The 20,660-nt window shown below is 42.0% G+C and overlaps 1 long non-coding RNA gene across 1 annotated transcript in view; it reads left to right on the top strand.

The window, feature by feature from the left end:
- Positions 1 to 20,660, top strand: part of LOC140482163 (uncharacterized) — a 77,658-nt gene that overhangs the window by 15,878 nt on the left and 41,120 nt on the right. The window contains exon 2 of the long non-coding RNA XR_011961677.1: positions 17,515 to 17,598. This is a non-coding gene — a long non-coding RNA (uncharacterized lncRNA). The remainder of the gene's footprint in view (positions 1 to 17,514; positions 17,599 to 20,660) is intronic.

Below are 20,660 nucleotides of genomic sequence, written 5' to 3'. Positions count from 1 at the left end.
CTGACTTTACAAGGTCTGTCTTCCATCTTAAATATAGAAGTGTGTGTATGGAATGAGCTGCCAGAGGAAGTGGTGGAGACTGGTGCAAAAACAAAATTTAAAAGGCATCTGGATGGGTATATGAATAGGAATGGTTTAGAGGGACATGGGCCAAAAGCTGGCAAGTGGGACTAAATTAATTTAGGATGTCTGGTGAATATGGATGAGTTGGACTCAAGGCTCTTCTATGCTGTACATCTCTATGACTCTAAGTTTGGAGTGTGCTGGAATCTTCTCCACTTGCCTTGAAGAGTGCAGCTCCAAAAGCATTCGAGAAGTCTAACATCATCTTGATGAAAGCAGCCCCTTAGACTGGCATCCATCCCCCACTTCAGCATTCACTCCAATCACCATGGTTACTCAGTAGCAGCAGTGTGTACAATCTATAAGATACACTGCAGAAATCCATCAACATTCCCAGCAGCAGCAGCTTACAAGATTCATCACATTCAAAGATGAGGTTAGCAGGTATATAGATTAGATTAGATTCCCTACAGTATAGAAACAAGCCGCTTGGCCCAACTAATCTTAGCATGGCCAATTCACCTGCCAGCACATCTTTGGATTTTGGGAGGAAACCAGACCACCTGGAAGAAACCCATACAGACACAGGGAGAATGTGCAAACTCCACACACAGCCACCCAATGCTGTGAGGCAACAGTGCAAACCACTGAGCCACCGTGCCACCCACAAACCAGCACTAAAACCAGCAGGATCCCCCCTGAGCCACACACTATCTTCATTTGGAATTATTACCATTATTTCACTATCTCTAGGTCAAAATCCTGGAATTCCTTTCCTAATAACACCATAGGTGTCCCTGCTCCCCAAGGACTACGCTGGTTCTAGAAAACAGTTTATCATCAACTTTCCAACACAATTGTGAATGGGAAATAAATGCCTACCAAATCAGTGATACCCACAATTTATGAATGAATTCAAAATTAATAGCAAATGTGTTTCTAGGCTTATTATGAAAGCAGAAGAGGCCACTAAGACTGAAGACATAGTAAGCTTACCCAAATATAATTAAAATTAAACAAAAAAACTTTAGATAGAATTTTATAGCCTCTCAGAGTAAGCATGATAAGATTAGATTTAGATTCCCTACAGTGTGGAAACAGGCCCTTTGGCCCAACAAGTCCACACCGACCCTCTGAAGAGTAATCCACCCCCCTCTGAATAATGCACCTAACACTACAGACAATTTAGCAAGGCCAATTCATCTAACCAGCACATCTTTGGAAAATGGGAGGAAACCAGAGCAATCCTGCACAGATGCAGGATGAATGTACAAACTCCACACAGACGTCATCCAAGGCTGGAATCAAACCTAGCACCCTGGCGCTGTGAGCCACCGTGCTACCTCACCCTAGTAGGAATAAAAAGAGTGGGACAGAATCATATGAACATACATACATTGGATTCCTTGTATGGAAAAACCTGACTCTAATTTGGTGAAGGTAGGGTCCAAATATCCTAACATAGGCCTAAAACAAGACTTCTAAAAACTGGAAAGGTAATTGAACTCATTAATGAGCCAATTAAGAGCAATTAGCCCTGGGCTAACAGGGCTAATGAGGTTCACAGACTGAAAGGAACTTATGTTTGTCTCCTTAAGACCACCCAGCAAAGTATGTGAGCTTTGTCTTTTTTTTGGGGGTGGGTGGTGTCTGAGCAAGTGACATAAGCACACAAACAAGGAACAAGAGTAGGCCTGTCAACCCTTTTGAGGAAGGGAATTCCAAAGACTCACATCAGCCTACCTCTACTCCTGTGCTTTTTGGTCTTAGCCTGCTGTGAGAAAGAAATGTTTCCTCATCTGTATCTTAAATGGCCGACACTATGTTTTGCATCAGGAGAGAAAGGCTGCTGAAATTTAGACACTTCCCATGTGCCCAATCTCCCACCATCCCCTGTTAGTGACCCTCTTCCATGATACTGCATTTCATGAATCCAGTGGAAATCCCAAGTAAAGGCCTCTGAGTACTACCAGCATTGTTCAACTCTCTTGTCCAAAGCCTGCATTAGATCACAAGTATAGGAATTCTACCTTCCAGGAGCTTTGATCACAAGGGAAGCCTGGTGCTGCTCAGTTAAGTGTCTGATTGCACTCAGTGTTATCTACAGTAGAAGCACCTATAAGCAATACCATACTTGTTGACACCCAGTTTTGGTTTTAATAAGGCCAGTCAGCTCCTGACCTCATTACAACATTAGTCCAAACATAGATGAAAGAGCTGAATTCCAGAGATTAAGTGAGAGTGACAGCCTTTGATATCAAAGGCTATGTTCAGCTGAGTGTGGCATTAAGGAGTCACAGCAAAACTGGAGTCAATGAGTATCAGGAGCAAATTCTCTGCTGGTTGGAGTCATAATTAGCATGTAGGAAGATAATTGTGGAGGTCAGTCAGTTCAGGACCAGGGCATCTCTGCAAGAGTTTCTCAGGATAACATATTTTCCTAATGCACCTGTTTAGTGATGTTATTATACTCCTCTGGCAAATATGGGACTTGAATCTGGGTCTGTTGGCTCAAACATAGAGACTACCAGTGCACTATAGGAGTTCCTAGTTCCTCAGGGCAGTGTCCTAGCCCAATCACCTTCAACCAGTTCATTTATGACCTTCCTTCCATCATAACAGCAGAAATGGGAATGTTCACCAATGATTGCACAATGTTTGGCAACATTTGTGACTCCTCAGATACAGAGGCAATCCATAATCTAATGAAATATGATCTGGACAATATCCAGGCTTGGGCTGAATGTGGTAATTAACATTCTCCCTACACAAATATCAGGCAATTACTATGTCCTTTAGAGACAATCTAACTATCACTCTGTATTCAACAGCATTACCATCACTGAATAATTTATATAACATCGTAGGGTTACTATTGACCAGAAACTCAACTGGACTTGCCACATAAAAACAGTGGCTGCAAGAACAGGTCAGACAGTAGGAATATTGTGGTGAGTAACTCACTTCCTAACTTCACAAAGCCTATCCTACCCCATCATCACATGGTACAAGTCAGGAGTGTGATGGAATACTCCTCACTTGTCTGAATGTATTCAGCTCCAACAACACTTAAGAAGCTTGACACTATCCAGGACAAAGCAGCATGCTTCATTGTCACCATAACCATAAACAATGACTCTGTCCACCACCGATGCTCAGTAACAGTATTATACACTATCTACAAGTTGCACTGCTGAAATTCATCAAAAAGCCTTCCAAACCCAAGACCATTTCCATCTAGAAGGACAAGGCAATAGTTACATGGGAAAATCACCACCTGCACGTTCTTCTCCATGCCACTCACCTTCTTGAATCAGAAATATTGTGCCATTCCTTCATTGTTGTAGAGTCAAAATCCTGGAATTCCCTCCTTAAGGCTATTGTGGATTGTAGCAGTTCAAGAATGCAGCTCACTATCGCTTTTTTAAGGGCAAATAGACATCAATAAATGCTGACCCGGTCAGCAGTGTCCATGACCCACTACTGGCTAAAAAAAAGGCTTCCAAGACAGAAGTAACATAAAGCTCAGTCAATTCTCCAAATGCTGCAAAGCTGGTTGTGAGCGGGAATGGACCATTACTCAACTAAATTGTGCCCTGTTTCCTTTCAAGCTGGGATTGTATGACCCTATAAATATCTTGCCACCTGCTGCAGATAGATCTTTAATCTGTTGTCTCATGTGTAGATTGCCTATTCCCACTTTAATCTTCTAACCTGGTTCCATAAAGGAGCTATTGTGTTGGCCTGTCAGTTCACTACACTGTATGAGCTATTGCTCATAGTGAAGGCTACTTTTACTATCCCCTTTAAGTAAAAGAATCTACAGGGGCTAGTTTAGAAGAGGAAAACCATTTCCTGGAATAACTTGAAGAGTCTCTTGTGGTCAATAAGATGTCATAGTTTATTGCATATGAACAACTAATTATGATAGACACTGTTGCAGACACTTTGAGGAGGACCAGATGTTCAGTTTCATTCTTTCAAAATCCTAAACTATTCTGCCCACAATATGGTATTGTCATAATGGGTGGCTGTTCTTAGAGACTTCAGTGACAACCCTTTTTGACCCATTTATGACAGGAGCTACCATCCTACCATAAACTCTCATCCTCCCCCAATCCAATCATAAAGCCACAGATCACAGAGCGTTTTGCCACAAAGATCCAATCTCTTCATTATCTCATTGCTTATGCTGCAAAGTCCTACCAGCCAATGTCCACAGGGTGAACTCAAGTTGAGTTCGACCTCTGCCAAATCCAATACTGTCTCTGTACTTTCTGAACAGAAGCATAGCATTCTGAAACCAATGGTCTTTTTAGGGTTCAATTTCTCAAGCGCCCTTTTAAGCTTAGGTATTCACAATATTTTATAAATGCATTTATATAGTTAGCCACTGGACAGAAATAAGGTGCTATAATATGCACATTATCAATAATATATGAATTTCAGTGTAGAAGACCACTGAAATATTTCTGTTTAATTTGGCACCACTTGAAACAGTAGCATCGAGGTTATGTTACTGAACAAATAATCCAGAACACAAATCCTATCATGGCAGTATGAAAATATTAATTCTATGTTAAAAAGAAAGACTGGTGTCAGGAAAAGTGTCAATGAACTTGTTGGATTTCTGTATAAACCAAACTGACTTAAAAATATTTTTCAAGGAAAGACCTGTGCTTGGGTCTGGTCGATATATGGCACCAGGTTGACACAAATGTGGTTGACTCTTAAATTATTCTTTAACTCTTTCAAAAATTTGCATGAAACCACTTTGTAGCGTTAAAGATGTCAGCCCACAATCACCCTGAGGCAGCAAGACCAAGATAATAAATGTCCACAATCCAAACATGAATATTGCAGCTGCAGCATGTGGGAGTTAATGAAAACCAGTGTGATCCAAAACAATCACCTTTGGCTCATGGATCTGCAGCCCATAGTCATTGAGCTGAAGGCCAAGCTACAGACAATGTGCTATTTTGGAGATGGGGAGAGTTACTTGGAAACTTGGTTCCAGAAGACAACCATTCTCCTAAACACAGGGTTGTCTGATTTGGTCCACAGTCAGCGACAAGAAGATGTGAGGATGAGTGAGGCAGGATTGAATAGACAAAGATGAAGGAGCCTCAGCCTTTATAGTCGTTCAACAGCTTTGAACCTCTTGTAGGTTGCATAGATGGGAATGAGGGCTGCAGGATGGACAAATACATGAACCATAATATAAAAAGCATTTTAGGTGGGGGGGGAGGTGGAGTGGAAATTGAAATGTAATATTATATGAGACAGTATAGTTATGGGGATAGAGATATTTTCTGCAGGGTTCAGGAAATTTGTCAGGGTTTTATACTTACATAAAAGAAAACCTTACGTGTATGGAGTCAGAGCTGGCCAAAGTAATTTGGAAAATTAAGTTAAAATATAAGATAGTAGAAATGAAGTTGCAGATTTTTAAGTAGAAATGTATTAACTTGCAGCAAAGATTTAATTGAGTGAGAAAGGACACCTTGAAAAAATGTATCATCTGTGGCTAGATAAGAAAATTAAGAACTGTGGGTCACAGCGCTTGGACAATGGCAAGAAAGGAGGGAGATGGAAATAGCAATAGAAAGCAGGAAACTTCAGGTCAGTTAGCCAAACATCTTTCTTAGGGAAGTTCTAGAATGTATGATGAAGCAAATTATAGCACGATACTAAGGAAATCATAATGTGATCAAGCAGTTTCAACGTGGTTTTGTAAAATGGAAATCACATTTATTGAATTGGATTGAATTTATTGTTACGTGTACCAAGGCACAGTGAAAAACTTTGTCTTGCAAGCAATGCAGTCAGATCACATAGTTAAGTAGCATAGATAAGTAAATAATAGGTAAACAGCAGCAAAAACAAAAACACAGGTACAGGCAAATATTAAGATTTTGCGAGTCCATTCAGTTTGCTAACAACAATAGGAAAAAAACTGTTTTGAAATAGACTGGTGCATGTGTTTAGGCTTCTGTACCTTCTCCCTGATGGTAGAGGTTGTAGAAAAACATTGCCAGGGTGGGATGGATCTTTGAGAATGCTGGTGGCCTTGCCTTGATGGCCTGGGAGATGGATTCTATAGATGGGAAGTTGGCCTTTGTGATTGTCTGGGCCAAGTTCACAACTCTCTGTAACCGTCCCCAATCTCGAATGGTACAGTTGCCATACCAGGTAGTGATACATCCAGACAGAATGCTCTTGATGGCACATCTATAAAAGTTGACAAGGGTATTTGCCGTCATGCCAAATTTCCTCAGCTGCCTGAGGAAGACGAGACATGTAACAGTGCACCCACATGAACTGTCCAAGAAAGCTTGTTGTGGATGACCACTCCCAGGAGCTTGGCACGCTCCACTCATTCCACCTCTGTGCTGTTGGAGCATGAGTAACATCCCACCGAAAGTCAATAATGATTTCCTTGGTTTTGCCGGCATTGAGAGCTAGGTTGTTCTCAGTGCATCATTTTTCCAGGTCTTGCACCTCTTGTCTGTAGTCTTTTTGTCACCATCTGAGATTTGACTGACTATGGTAGTGCCATCAGCGAACTTGTAAGTGGCATTTGTCTGGTATTGGCAATGTAGTCATGGGTATACAGTGAGTACAGTAGGGGGCTGAGTACACGCCCCTGGGGCGGCTCCAGTGTTGAGGGTTAGTGAGGATGAAATATTGTCCCCAGTCTTCACTGATTGTGACCTGTAGGTCAGGAAACTGAGGATCCAGTTGCAGAGAGTGGGGCTTAGTCTGAGATCACTAAGTTTAGTAATCAGTCTCGAGGGGATAATAGTGTTGAATGCTGAACTGTAGTCAATGAGTAGGATTCTTACTTAGCTGTTCTTGGTGTCAAGAAGTTCTAGGGAGGAGTGAAGGGCAAGTGATATGGCATCTGACATGGATCTGTTGGTCTGATAGGCAAATTGGAGTGGGTCAAGAGTAGTAGGGAGGGTGGAAATGATTAATGCCATGATCAGTCTTTTAAAGCAATTCATGACACTGAAATTAGGGCCACTGGACAGTAGTCATTGAGACATGCTGCATGAGCCTTCTTAGACAGAGGGATGATGTTAGCCCTCTTGAAACAGGCAGGGACAGTGGTCTGCTGCAGGTAGAGGTTGAAGATGTCCGAGAAGACCTCAGTATGACAGCTAAATTTGACAATGGCGCTAAAACAGATTGGGAAGTAAGTTGTCAAAAGGATGTAGAGTCTGAGAAACAATTTTGACTCATTAAGCGAATGGGCAAAAATTTGGACAGCATAGTATAATGGGCAAAAAGATGAATATTTCCACTTTGGTAAGGAAAGTAGAAAAACAATATTCTACAAAAATGGAGAGAGCCGTAGAACTTAGTGGTACTAGCAGATATGGGTATTGTAGTACATGCAAGAGATTAGGAAGGCAAATGGAATGTTAGCATTTATTGCAAGGAGAATGGAATATAAAATGAGTGAAGTTTTGTTACAGCTCTGCAGGGCCTTGGTGAGATTGCATCTAGAGTGATGTATTCAATTTTGTTCAATCTACTTATTAAGAGGATATAATTCTACTCAAAGCAATTTAGAGAATGTTCACTTGACACATTCCTGGGACAAAAGTGCTATCGTATGAAGGAAGGTTCAACAGTCTCAATCCATGTTTGCTGGAATTTAGAAAAATAAGAGGTAATGTCATGAAGCTTATAATATCTGATGGAACCTGAAAGGGTGGATGAAGATTTTTTTTCTTTATTAGGGAGACCTAAAATAAGAGACACAGTTTCAAGGAAAAAGAGGCTCCCTTTTATCATGGAGACAAGGAGACTTTCTTTCTTCTCTCAGAGCAATATTAGTTTATGAAATTCTTATTCCCAGAAAGCAGTTGATGTTGGATCACTGATCTTTTTCAAGACTGAGTTAAATAGAGTTTTGGCAGACCGGGGAGTCAAGAGTTATGGGGGCAGGCATGAAGGTGGAGTTGAGACCATAATCAAATCAATCATGATCTTATTGAATAGTGGAGCAAATGGCTTATTCCTGGCCCTAACTCTTGCATTCTTACTTCTTTTCCTCAAACCTTAACATTTATTGGAAATATGTTCCTCAGTGCAACCTATTGCAAACCCATAAACTATCCAATAAATTCTCATTTCATTTATTAGTTGGCAAAACATGTTTCCTCAGTAATATTCTGACGAATTTTACAATGCAACATAAAGAATTCTCCTTTGTGTTATATGTAAAGACATGCTTCTCAAATGATTAATGGAAAAAAAAACAAAAACAAAGAACTGGTTCCACGTATTTAAAGCATTTTCATGCTATAAGATATCTTTAAGATCTTTACAGCCAATGAACCACTTTAAAATTGTAGTCATTGTCATAACGTAGAAAACATTGCAACCAATTTCATGCAGCTAATGGCAGCAACAGCCTGCTTGCCAAAACCAATGTGCAAGATGGCCATGCACTGTCTAACTTCTTGCATTTTTAAGATGTGACTAGTATATTGGCCAAACCTGAGCACTGGTCAAGAAGAAGATGAAGGTTTACAGGCAAGTTGAGACACCAAATTCCACATTGAGTCCACAACAGGTTCTGAGAATATCAGGAAGGCATTCATAATTACAGTTGTTAGTATAGACCCTCAGTTTCTAGGTGAAATCTGGAGGAGTCATCGTGCTGTTACAGTCATCATTCTTGTATATTCAGCTTTGGCTACTTTAGATCTGGGAGAAACTGTGAACTTAGTGGAGGAGAAAGAAGTTAAAACTGAAGGCTTTAGGACTTGAGGAGAGTTGAGCAGAAGTGATAATGAGACAGGTGAGAGCAACATTTTTAAACTAAATGAAATGATCATTTGATAATGCAACTGATGTTCCCAGTTCAAGGTGGAACATTCACAGAAAAGACAAAAGTGAGAACTGCAAATGCTGGAGATTAGACTCGAGAGTGTGGTGCTGGCAAAGCACAGCAGGTCAGGCAGCATCCGAGGAGCAAGAAAATTGATGTTTTGGACAAAAGCCCTTCATTCTGATGATAGGCTTTTGGCCGAAACATCGATTTTCCTGCTCCTTGGATGCTGCCTGACCGGCTGTACGTTTCCAGCAACACACTCTCGACTCAATTCACATAAAACCTCAGACAAAAGGAGTGGGAGAATAATGGGAAGTTGGATTTTTAATTGTGAATGCAGGATGATGGGATTCAGAAACCTGCACACCTCTAATTAAATGCTGGTTGAGCTCATTAATTAGTTTATTAAGAAATCTCAAAGGAGCAGGTTCAAATTTTCATTTGCAAGTCAGGATCAGGGAAGTGTCAAGATACAGCTGTCATGAACGCAATGGGATTGATGATGACTGATAGTTGCATTGGTTAACTCAGTTAAGAAAGGAAAAATAATACGGAACTGCATAGCTGGTAACTCAGAGTTACCAACACAACTGAAAGGTTAGTATTTGACAACAGTAGGAAGCAAGAGTCCTGAGAGTAATATCAGATTGCTGGCAGCGTCTGGGTAGTAGAGGTTAACAGAGAAAAGTGTGGCTGGTGGTGAGAAGGGCTCTGCCTGTGAGATCCTTTATGCACGCCCAGACTCTCAGCTGCACTGTATGCTGCCCTTGAAGTGGCTGCAGGGGGGAGGAGACTGTCACACACCTCCTTGTGGAATGTGCCTATGCAGAAGAAGTCTGGAGAGGTGTTTATCGAAGTTCGTCCCGAGCAGCACCGTGACGCAGGACTCCGTGCTCTACGGCCTGTTCCCCGGGACGCACACCGAGATGAACATCAGTTGTGCCTGGAGGATCATCAACTCGGTGAAGGATGCTCTCTGGGCGGTCCGAAACCTGTTGATCTTCCAGCTGAAGGAGTTGACCCCGACTGAGTGTTGCAGACTGGCATGTTGCAAGGTCCAGGGCTACGTGTTGAGGGACATGCTGAAGCTTGGGGCAGCTGCTGCCAAGGCGTGGTGGGGAAAGACCACCGTGTAACATCTGCCTGCCTAAAGAAGAACAGGCGGCCCGCGCAGTCATTTGGGCTCTGCTGATGCCTCTGCTAAAAATGTAATCGTACTGACCTGTAAATAGGAATGATTACTCTGTTTTCGGTATGCAAACAAAAGGAATGTTTACATATGTTTGGCATGTCCAACTGTACAGACCCTTAAAGTATTTTATGAATACAGTATATTTTTGAAATAAAAAAAAAGGAAGGTGTGGCAATCAATGAGATGCCATTTGTGGACATGGCAATGGGAGTAGGTTAGTCTTACATTGGATAGAATAAGGGAGGAAAGACTTCAGCAGAGGCACATTTTTGGTCAGGTGGAGGCCAGAGAAGGATAGTAAGGAGCAGAAGGCACTACCCAAGACATCGGATGTGCTCGCCATGAATCAGCGACCTGCAGTTGACAGACCATCAGTACCATTGGTGGCTGTGCCTATCCAGGCAGAGAGTCTTCAACATTTGTGGTCTGGCTCACATTGACCTGATGTCTCAATGGATCCGATCACAGTCCCCCCACCATTGCCGTGTATTTTCAGGCATCTGGATCCATGCACCTGCTGGGGATATGGGTTACATTTCGCAGACTGTAGCTCATCATAATGCCCCATTTCTGACAGCAGATACAACAACCAATTTGGGGCAGAGAGGCCTGTCAGGGATAGACAGTATTGGATGTTTGCCACCAACGATGGATTTCTTCAAGTCCAGAGGCTCATTGCACCATCATCAAGGTACTGGCAGATCAGTCAGATAGATTTCTGAACAAAGAGGAATTCAACTCATTGAATGGCCGGTGACAATAGGTGGTACAATTTATTATTGTGTGCTCGGCAATTATCATAGTTTCTGAACTGTCACCATTTCCTGGGCATGTCTTCCATTAAGGTATTTGTACCTGATTCAACAATGCTTATGTTAGCTTCAGTAATATAAGCGCTAGATGTGGGTAACATGGTACTAAAAGATTCAAAACTTATTATAGTTCCTCTATTATAAATCTATGACAATCACAGGTACTTAAGTGCCGGGGCTATTTTGAAACTATTGAGTTCAAAAGAGTAGCACACTTTAATCAGCATGTCATGCTTCAAGTGGCCAAAGTTCAGACAAAGTCTGAAACGATATGCTCTGCTAGGCTGAATGAGGGTGTTGGGTATTTCCCATTTAGCATCCACGTCTTGAAACAATTTGTCAGTGAATTGCAATGTTACTTCACTTTTTTCCGGCGGCAGTTGGAGTGGGAGGAGTGACAGCGAGGACCAGTGGCCCAACAGGAAGATTAATTTTAAAAGATATAAAGGTTTACCTCATGTATAGGTGGAGCGCACATTTAGCAAGAGCTGACATGGGACCGCTGGGTAAGTAAGGCTTAATATTTGGTGGTTGCTTAACCAAAACACTACTCAGGTAGGGCCTCCCACCCATCATCCTCCTCCTCTAACCATAAAAAAAGGTTCTGTGTGCCAGTTGGTAACGTGACTGCTTTTTTTTTAGTTTTTCAATAGTCTCATTGGGAATTTAGAATAATGGGAATGGAGGTTAGGGCAGTTGAATGTTCCTCCTGTAGAATATGGGAGTTAAAGGTCATAAGTAGTGTCCCTGCTGACTGCATCTACAAGAAGTGTACCCAACTCCAGCTCCTTGAAAACCTGCATTAGGGAACTGGAGCTGGAGCTGGAGCTGGGTGGACTTCAGGTCCTTTGAGAGGCGGAGGGGGTTATTGAGAGGAGTTACAGAGAGGTAGTCACACTTCAGGTACAACAAGAAGGTGGATGGGTCACCATCAGGGGACAGAAAGAGAACCGGCAGGCAGTGCAGGAATCCCATTTGGCTGTTCCCCTCAACAACAAGTATACTGTTTTGGATATTGTTAAGGGTGACAATTCACCAGGGATCAGCAATGGGGCACAGGTCTCTGGCACAGAGTCTGTCCCTGTTGCTCAGAAGGATAGGCGGAAGAGGAGCAGAGCATTAGTCATTGGAGACTCCATAGTTAAGGGGACAGATAGGAGGTTCTGTGGGAACGAGAGAGACTCACATTTGGTGTGTTGCCTCCCAGGTGCCAGGGTTTGTCATGTCTCTGACTGTGTTTTCAGGATCCTGAGGGGAAGGGGGAGCATCCACATTGGCACCAACGACATAGGTAGGAAGAGAAATGGAGATTTAAAGCAGAAATTCAGGGAGCTAGGGTAGAAGCTTAGAGCTAGGACAAACAGAGTTGTTATCTCTGTTTTGGTGCCCGTGCCTTGTGCTAGCGAAGCAAGGAATAGGGAGAGAGTAGAGTTGAACAAGTGGCTACAGGGATGGTGCAGGAGGGAGGGGTTTGGATTCATCGATAATTGGGGCTCTTTCTGGGGTAGGTGGGACCTCTACAAATATGATGGTATTCACCTGAACCAGAGAAGTGCCAATATCCTGTTGGGGGTGTGGGGAGGGTGGGGGGGAGAGAGAGAGAGAGAGAGAGAGAGATCTGTTAATGCTCTTGAGGTGTGTTTACACTAATTCAGCAGGGGATGGGAGCTGAAATTGTAGTTCGGGAGGATGAAAGCAGTGAAGATATCAAGATTGAAAGAAGGTACCAGCGAGCAAAGAGTTGGTTTGAAGTGTGTCTACTTCAGTACCAGGAACATCTGGAATAAGGTGGGTGAACTTGTTGCATTGGTTGGTACCTGGGATTTCGATTTTGTGGCCATTTCAGAGATATGGGTAGAGCAGGGACAGGAATGGTTATTGCAGATTCCGGAATTTAGATGTTTCAGTAAGTATAGAGAAAATGGTAAAACAGGGGGTGGTGTGGCATTGTTAGTCAAGGACAGTATTATGGCTGCAGAAAGGACATTTAAGGACTCCTCTACTGAGGTAATATGAGCCGGGAAGAGAAACAGGAAAGGAGAGTTTACCCTGTTGAGAGTTTTCTATAGGCCTCCAAATAGTTCCAGAGATGTAGAGGATAGGATAGCAAAGATAGGAGTGAGATTGAGAGGTAGTTGTTATGGGGACTTCAACTTTCCAAATATTGACAGGGAATCCTATAGTTCAAGCACTTGAGATGGGTCAGGTTTTGTCCAATGTGTGGAAGAGGGTTTCCTGACACAGTATGTAGACAGGCCAACAAGGGGCGGGGCCACATTAATTTTGGTACTGGGTAATGAACCCGACCAGGTGTTAGATTTGAGGGAGGTGAGCACTTTGGTCACAATTTGGTTATGATTACTTTAGTGATGGAAAGGGATAGGTATAAACCACAGGGCAAGGGTCAGAGCTGGGGGAAAGGCAGTTATGATGAGATTAAGCAAGGTTTAAGATGCATAGGATGGGGAAAGAAACTGCAGGGAATGGGCACAATTGAAATGTGGAGCTTATTCAAGGACCAGCTACTGTCGGTCCTTGATAAGAATGTACTGGTTAGGCAGGGAGGAAGTTGTCGAGCGCAGGAGCCGTGGTTTACTAAGGAAGTTGAATCTCTTGTCAAGAGGAAGAAGAAGGCTTATGTTAGGGTGAAATGTGATGGCTCAGTTAGGGCACTTGAGAGTTAGAAGTCAGCCAAGAGAGAGCTAAGGAAAGCCAGGAGGGGACATGAGAAGTCATTGGCAGATAGGATCAAGGAAAACCCTAAGGCTATCTAGAGCTATATCAGCAATAAAAGAATGACCAGAGTAAGATTAGGGCCAATCAAGCATAGTCATTGGAAGTTGAGCATGGAGTCAGAGGAGATAGGGAAAGCGCTAAATGAATACTTTTTATCAGTATTCATACTAGAAAAAGCCAAGGTGGTCAAGGAGAATTCTGAGATACAGGTTATTAGACTAGATGGGATTGAGGTGCATAAGGTGAAGGTGTTAGCATTTCTGGAAAGTGGGCGGCACGGTGGCAGTGAGCGGCACGGTGGCACAGTGGTTAGCATTGCTGCCTCACAGCACCAGAGACCCGGGTTCAATTCCCGCCTCAGGCGATTCTCTGTGTGGAGTTTGCACATTCTCCCCGTGTCTGCGTGGGTTTCCTCCGGGTGCTCCGGTTTCCTCCCACACTCCAAAGATGTGCAGGTCAGGTGAATTGGCCATGCTAAATTGTCCGTAGTGTTAGGTAAGGGGTAGATGTAGGGGTATGGGTGGGTTTCGCTTCGGTGGGGCGGTGTGGACTTGTTGGGCCGAAGGGCCTGTTTCCACACTGTAAGTAATCTAATCTAATCTAAATATAGATAATTCCCTTGGGCTGGATGGAATTTATCCTCAGATTCTCTGGGAACTAGGGAGGAGATCTTTATGTTGTCATTTTCTACAGAAATAATGCCAAAAAACTGGAGGATAGCAAATGTTGTTCCCTTGTTCAAGAAGGGAGTAGAGAAAACCCTGGAAATTGTAGATCAGTGAGCCTTACGTTGGTTGTGGGTAAAGTGTTGGAAGGAGTTATAAGAGATCGGATTTATAATCATCTAGAGATGAATAAGTTGATGAGGGATAGTCAACTGCCTCACAAACCTTATTGAGTTCTTTGAGAAGATGACCAAAAAGGTGGATGAGGGTAAAGCGGTTGATGTGGTATATATAGATTTCAGTAAGGTGTTTGATAAGTTTCCCCATGGTACGCTATTCCACAAATAATGGAGGCATGGGATTGAGGGTGATTTAGTGGTTTGGATCAGAAATTGGCTAGCTGAAAAAAGACAGAGGGTGGTGGTTAGTGGGAAATATTCATCCAGAGTTCAGTTACTAGTGGAGTACCGCAAGGATCTGTTTTTGGTCCACTGTTGTTTGTCATTTATATAGGTGAACTGGATGCGGGCAGAGAAGGGTGGGTTAGTAAGTTTGCAGATGACACTATGGTCGGTAGAGTTGTAAATAGTGATGAAGGATGTTGTAGGTTACAGAGGGACATAGATAAACTGCAGAACTGGGCTGAGAGTTGGGAAATGCGGTTTAATGCGGAAAAGTATGAAGTGATTGGCTTTGGAAGGAGTAACAGGGAATGCAGAGCACTGGGCAAATGGTAAGATTCTTGGGAGTGTAGAGCAGAGAAATCTTAGTGTCCAGGTACATTGATCCTTGAAACTTGCCACCCAGATTGATATGGTTGTTAAGAAAGTACATGGTGTGTTAGCTTTTATTGGTAGAGGGATTGTCTTTCAAAATCATGAGATCATACTGTAGCTGTACAAAACTCTGGTGCGGCCACATTTGGAGTATTTCATACAGTTCTGGTCACTACATTATAGAATGGATGTGGAAGCTTTGGAAAGGGTTCAGAGAAGAATTACTAGGATGTTGCCTGGTGTGGAGGGAAGGTCTCACGAGAAAAGGCTGAGGCCCTGAGGCTGTTTTCATTAGAGAGAAGAAGGTTGAGAGCTAACTTAATAGAGACATATAAGATAATCAGAAGGTTAGATAGGTTGGACAGGTTTTTCCTTGTTTGGCAATGGCTAGCATGTGGGGGCGTAGCTTTAAATTGAGGGGTGATAGATGTCAGAGGTAGCTTTTTTACTCAGAGAGTAGTAGAGGCTGGAAAGCATTGGCTGCAACAGTAGTAGACTCATCAACTTTAAGGGCATGTAAATGGTCAATGAATAGGTATATGGATGAGAATGGAATAGGGTAGGTTAGATGGGCTTCAGATTGGTTCCACGAGTCGGTGCAACATGAGGGCCAAAGGGCCTGTACTGCACTGTAATGTTCTATGTTCTAATTTGTCGTTATATATTAGCCATTCTGGGATACCAAATAAAGTGAAAATAGCAGTCAAAGTGTCCACAATGATTGCAATTGTTGTGTTGCGAGGTCAGTGAACGACTGGAAATTTGGAAAGTTATCTGTCACAAGGATGTCATCTTCCCTGTGAAGAGGCCTTTTTGGTGTTTTCAACCATGGAATGGATAGAAAATCATATATATGTAGAGGCTACCTTCAATGGTGTGGTTGATACATTTGGTGTGCCTCACATGCAGTCACAAAATGCTGGCCAGTACACAGATTCATGTGATAGCCATCTTAGGTATTCAATATCCATATGCCTCTGGTTTTACATGATCACAACATCCTGGCATAATGCATTTTGTATTAAGACTTGTTTACCCTTGAAAATAACTAGCCATGATATACCAAGATTGGCTCTATATGGCCAAAATGAATAAATGTTCTCAACAACTTCTTTTCCCGGCAAGTCATCCTTGAATAAAGATCTATTGTAACTCTTGTACATGGTCATCTTCAGCAGTTGCCAATTGCAACTGTTCACATTAGCACTAGTTAAAATACATTAGATCAACTTTAATTTCAACTGACCCAATTTTGTCCTGTGCAGTCTGTTCCACCACAGAAGGCCTGGTTTGAGTGTGATGAAGTACAGTTATGCAAAATTCTGTGCATACTGGTAGTCTTGCCACTGCTGGGTCATTGATATCTACCAAGTAGAAGATTTTTAGAAGCTACAGTCAACTTGCATATTGGCACTGCAGTGTGATTTTGCTAATACACAGAATTAATGGTCCATTAAATGTTTAGAGATGGTCTCTCACAGGTTATACTATGGAGTGCCACTTGCTGAACTATATATCTTTCTGCATACTGGTGATTATGTTGGTACTAGCTCCAGTTTTAGCTTTGAGAATGTGTCAATGTCTTTTCAGGACATAAATTGGAAATGGTCGGAAAAGCTTCCCATTTCCTTAAACCTTCAACATGGCACGTGAAGTTAACAATATAAGCATGGTCATCTGCTGAAATTTGACTTTCATGTGGGTGACTGTGCACTTCATTGCTGTATTTGTTCTTGTGTACCTCCTTAAGAGTTTTCACAATGCCAACATTATGATTAGATTCCCTACAGTGTGGAAACAGGCCCTTCGGCCCAACAAGTCCACACCGACGAGCAACCCACCCCCCTCTGACTAATGAACCTAACACTATGGACACTTTAACATGGCCAATTCACCTGGCCTTCACATCTTTGGACTGTGGGAGAAAACCGGAGCACCCGGAGGAAACCCATGCAGACACGAGAAGAATGTGCAAACTCCACACAGGCAGTCGCCTGAGGCTGGAATTGAACCTGGGACCCTGAGCCACCATGCCGCCCAAGAGAAGCTGGATTAATCAGTCTTGCACCCAAAGGAAACCCATGCAGACACAGGGAGAATGTGCAAACTCTGCACAGTCACCCAAGGCTGGAATTGAACCCTGATGCTCTATGGTAGTATTTTGTTGGTCACTTATGTTTTTTCCAGGATCTTACTTGGTTTTGGAACTTGATATCCTTCAGATGTATGTCAAATTTCCTTTAGTACTGCAGGCTTTAGTAGATGTGAAGAAACATTGGAGAGTTTTGGTGTAGGTTGGGTAAGCCTGCTATTGATGTTATTGGCCTGTTGCACTTGGCTGACTATAACAGTAGTGTTGGCTGTACCTAACGCATATAATTGCTGTTGACCTGCCATTAGGATTCAAATTTCTGTCCAACAGGAAGTGTGATTTCATGGAGTTTACCATTGTATTGTGCCAAATTGAAGAGACAACACAATCAAACCAAACATTTGATGCACACAGGTAAGCCTCATTAGTTTAGAAAACTATGTTTTAATTTGGTATTTAAAATTTCAGAGTTCTGAGGACTATATTCCATTCAGCATATTCTGTTTGTGTACTGTAAGAAGCTATTAACTTTTACTTTACTTTCAAACTGAAAAAAAATGTCTGGTTCATTTTTTTAAACAAACAAAAAAGAAGGGCTTTTAGCTTGATGTTAAAAATCACACAACACCAGGTTATAGTCCAACAGGTTTAATTGGAAGCACTAGCTTTTGGAGCGTCGCTCTTTCATGGAGTGACACTCCGAAAGCTAGTGCTTCCAATTAGACCTGTTGGACTATAACCTGGTGTTGTGTGATTTTAACTTTGTACACCCCAGTCCAACACCGGCATCTCCAAATCAAATTTTAGCGTGATGGTAGTTACACTTCAAACAGAATTAACAGGTATCTGTTATTATATTTCCGAATACTTTGTAATCCGGGGCTGCAATCCATTTGTTGTTCAATGAGGTTTCCAAGTCTACTATTGAGATCTTGCACTCTTTTGTCAATGGTCACCACTGCTTACCATGAACTGCCACAGCCATGTGCTGTTTGCCTATAGCAGCATTTTTTGTACCTAATTCAGCAACGTTTATGTTAGCTCCCATAGCATAATGTGAAGTGATGCCGAGTCACATGGATGAAGGGTGGATAGAGTCTATGAAGAGAGCAGGGAAATGGTGGTGACAGTGCAGCTGGATTTCGGGCCAGAAAAGCAAACAGCAAGCTTGTGGCATTGGCTACGCACTCTGACTTTCATTTTAAGAATTAGCAGTATTTAGTCTTTCTTTTCAGGAAGGAAGGGGAATTGGGGAGCTGAATGGAAATGAAGCAAGATTTGCTAATAATGAGTTGCAGATGGATAGAAATAAGGTAGTGGCCACTTATTAGCAATACTCAGAAATTGTCTTTAAAACCTTAAAGAAAATGATGGAACATTTTTTAAGTGACATAAGGAATTGATTTTTTTTTCATTTCTTCTGTATTTTTCCAATTTTCTCACAATTATCCATGCCATTCAAGGCCTGGAAAATTCCATCCATATGGATTGCCAGTGAATTGGTGCAGTAATATTGGTTATGAAGGGAATCTGGCTGATCCTAGTATTTCAATTAGCTATTGGTGTAATTTCAGTGCAATTCAATAAATGATGGTTGGAATCACCCTTCCTCTTATTGCTTCCACTTTCTCCTCTTTCCCACCCTCTGTTTCCCATTTACACCTGCTTGTAAGTGACCTCTTGATTTTCGGAATCTCTCAGTTAATAGTCGTTAACGCAAAACCACATGGAAAAATGTTCAACTACAGAGGACTCAATGTTCTGAAGATAAATGTGACAATATTTTCAATGGTGATGTGATTAAATGTCACACAATGCTATGTCATATGATCAGATATCACATCATCAAATATCCAGCATACTGCCATATGGATTTGGGAATGCTCACAGAACAAATAGTTCGTGCATTTTCTTGCTTAATGTAAGTAGCAAAACATTTTATCCCAGGTTTAAACTATAGAATAGACCTTCTCTAGATTACTGGCTGGCTGCAAAGGCTGACATCACATTACATGTCTGAGAAACTCAGAGATTCTGGGTTTAGACAGACTGTCTGTGATCATTTTCAAAATATCCCAACCAGATATTTATCAACTCATTTTTGAAGAAGTTAATTAGCATGCCATCAAAAATACAGGATTTACGTAATCTTATTTTCAGGTATATAAATGAATCTTCTTCTTGTGTCTTACAGAAAAACAGAGCAGAGAATTATTTGCCTTTCTTAAATTGATAAATAATATTTCTCCTTGAGTTGTCGGATCAAATTTAGACATGTTTAAATTTGTTTGCTTTAATATTGAAACATTGTTCCCTGGTCGCTCTTAGTCAGCTTTAAAATCATGAGATTACATCAACTATGAAGCACAAAAACAGGCCTTTTGGCTTGACACAAATCTCGCCCCACATCTTTGCTCTACCAGCATAACCCTCTATCCCCTTCTCCCTTATTACGTCCTTCACAGCTCCTATGATGCTGAGTTCTACATTCCAACAATTTTCTGGTTAGGATCAAGGCCCAAATCTTCCAATCAATGTCCAAACTGCTGGGTCTGATGCTGATCAGACAGAAAACAACTGATTTACCTGGATACCTTGAAAAAAGCCAGATGTTCAATCCATTTTGCAGAAGAATTTACTCAGCAGAGGAATCCACAGAGACAGCAGCTAAGAGAGTCAGTACGTCTACTTTATAGGGCACTATCTGTCTATTCTAGCAAATGCTAAAAAGTTGCAAAACCTTTCAGTTTGCTTGTCAATGAGTGAGGTCTGATGGTGCACTGGTGGTATCCCTGCCAGGAGCTCTAGGTTCTATTCCCATGCCACGGCATTGATGATCAAGGAAGGTGCAGTGACAATGCAGCCAAGCAAGTTAAATACAACCTGTAAATTCTCCCAATATAAATGGTTCTAATAGCAGGAGAGATTGCTGATCAGCTTTGTGATAGAAAGGTCCTGCTGCTTTAAGCCAATTCACTCAATTTCCTTTTCTGATTTATAGATCCTCCAGTACATCATCCCTCCTTTCCAGATTCCTTTTCCTCAAAATGCCCACCTGTGATTGCTGATCTACATTGGCTTCTGGTTAAGTAACACTTCAATTTTAAAATTCTCATCCTTGTCTTCCAATGCCTCCATGGCTTCACTCCTCCATTCCACTACAATCTCCTGAAGCTTCCTGATTGAGGCAGAAATTCAGGGAGCTAGGATGGAAGCTTAGAGCTAGGACAAACAGAGTGGTTTTCTCTGGTTTGCTGCCCATGCCACGTGCTAGTGAGGTGAGGAATAGGGAAAGAAAGGGGTTGAAGACGTGGCTACAGGGATGGTGCAGGAGGGAGAGTTTTGGGTTTTTGGATAATTGGAGCTCCTTCTGGGGTAGGTGGGACCTCTAGAAGCAGGATGGTCTTCATCTAAACAAGAGGGGTACCAATATCCTGGGTGGGAAATTCGCTAAAGCCATTAAGGTGGATTTAAAC

The sequence above is a fragment of the Chiloscyllium punctatum genome, chromosome 1, assembly GCF_047496795.1.
Source record: "Chiloscyllium punctatum isolate Juve2018m chromosome 1, sChiPun1.3, whole genome shotgun sequence".
Classification (NCBI taxonomy): domain Eukaryota; kingdom Metazoa; phylum Chordata; class Chondrichthyes; order Orectolobiformes; family Hemiscylliidae; genus Chiloscyllium; species Chiloscyllium punctatum.
This window is presented reverse-complemented; position numbering and strand designations above follow the sequence as displayed.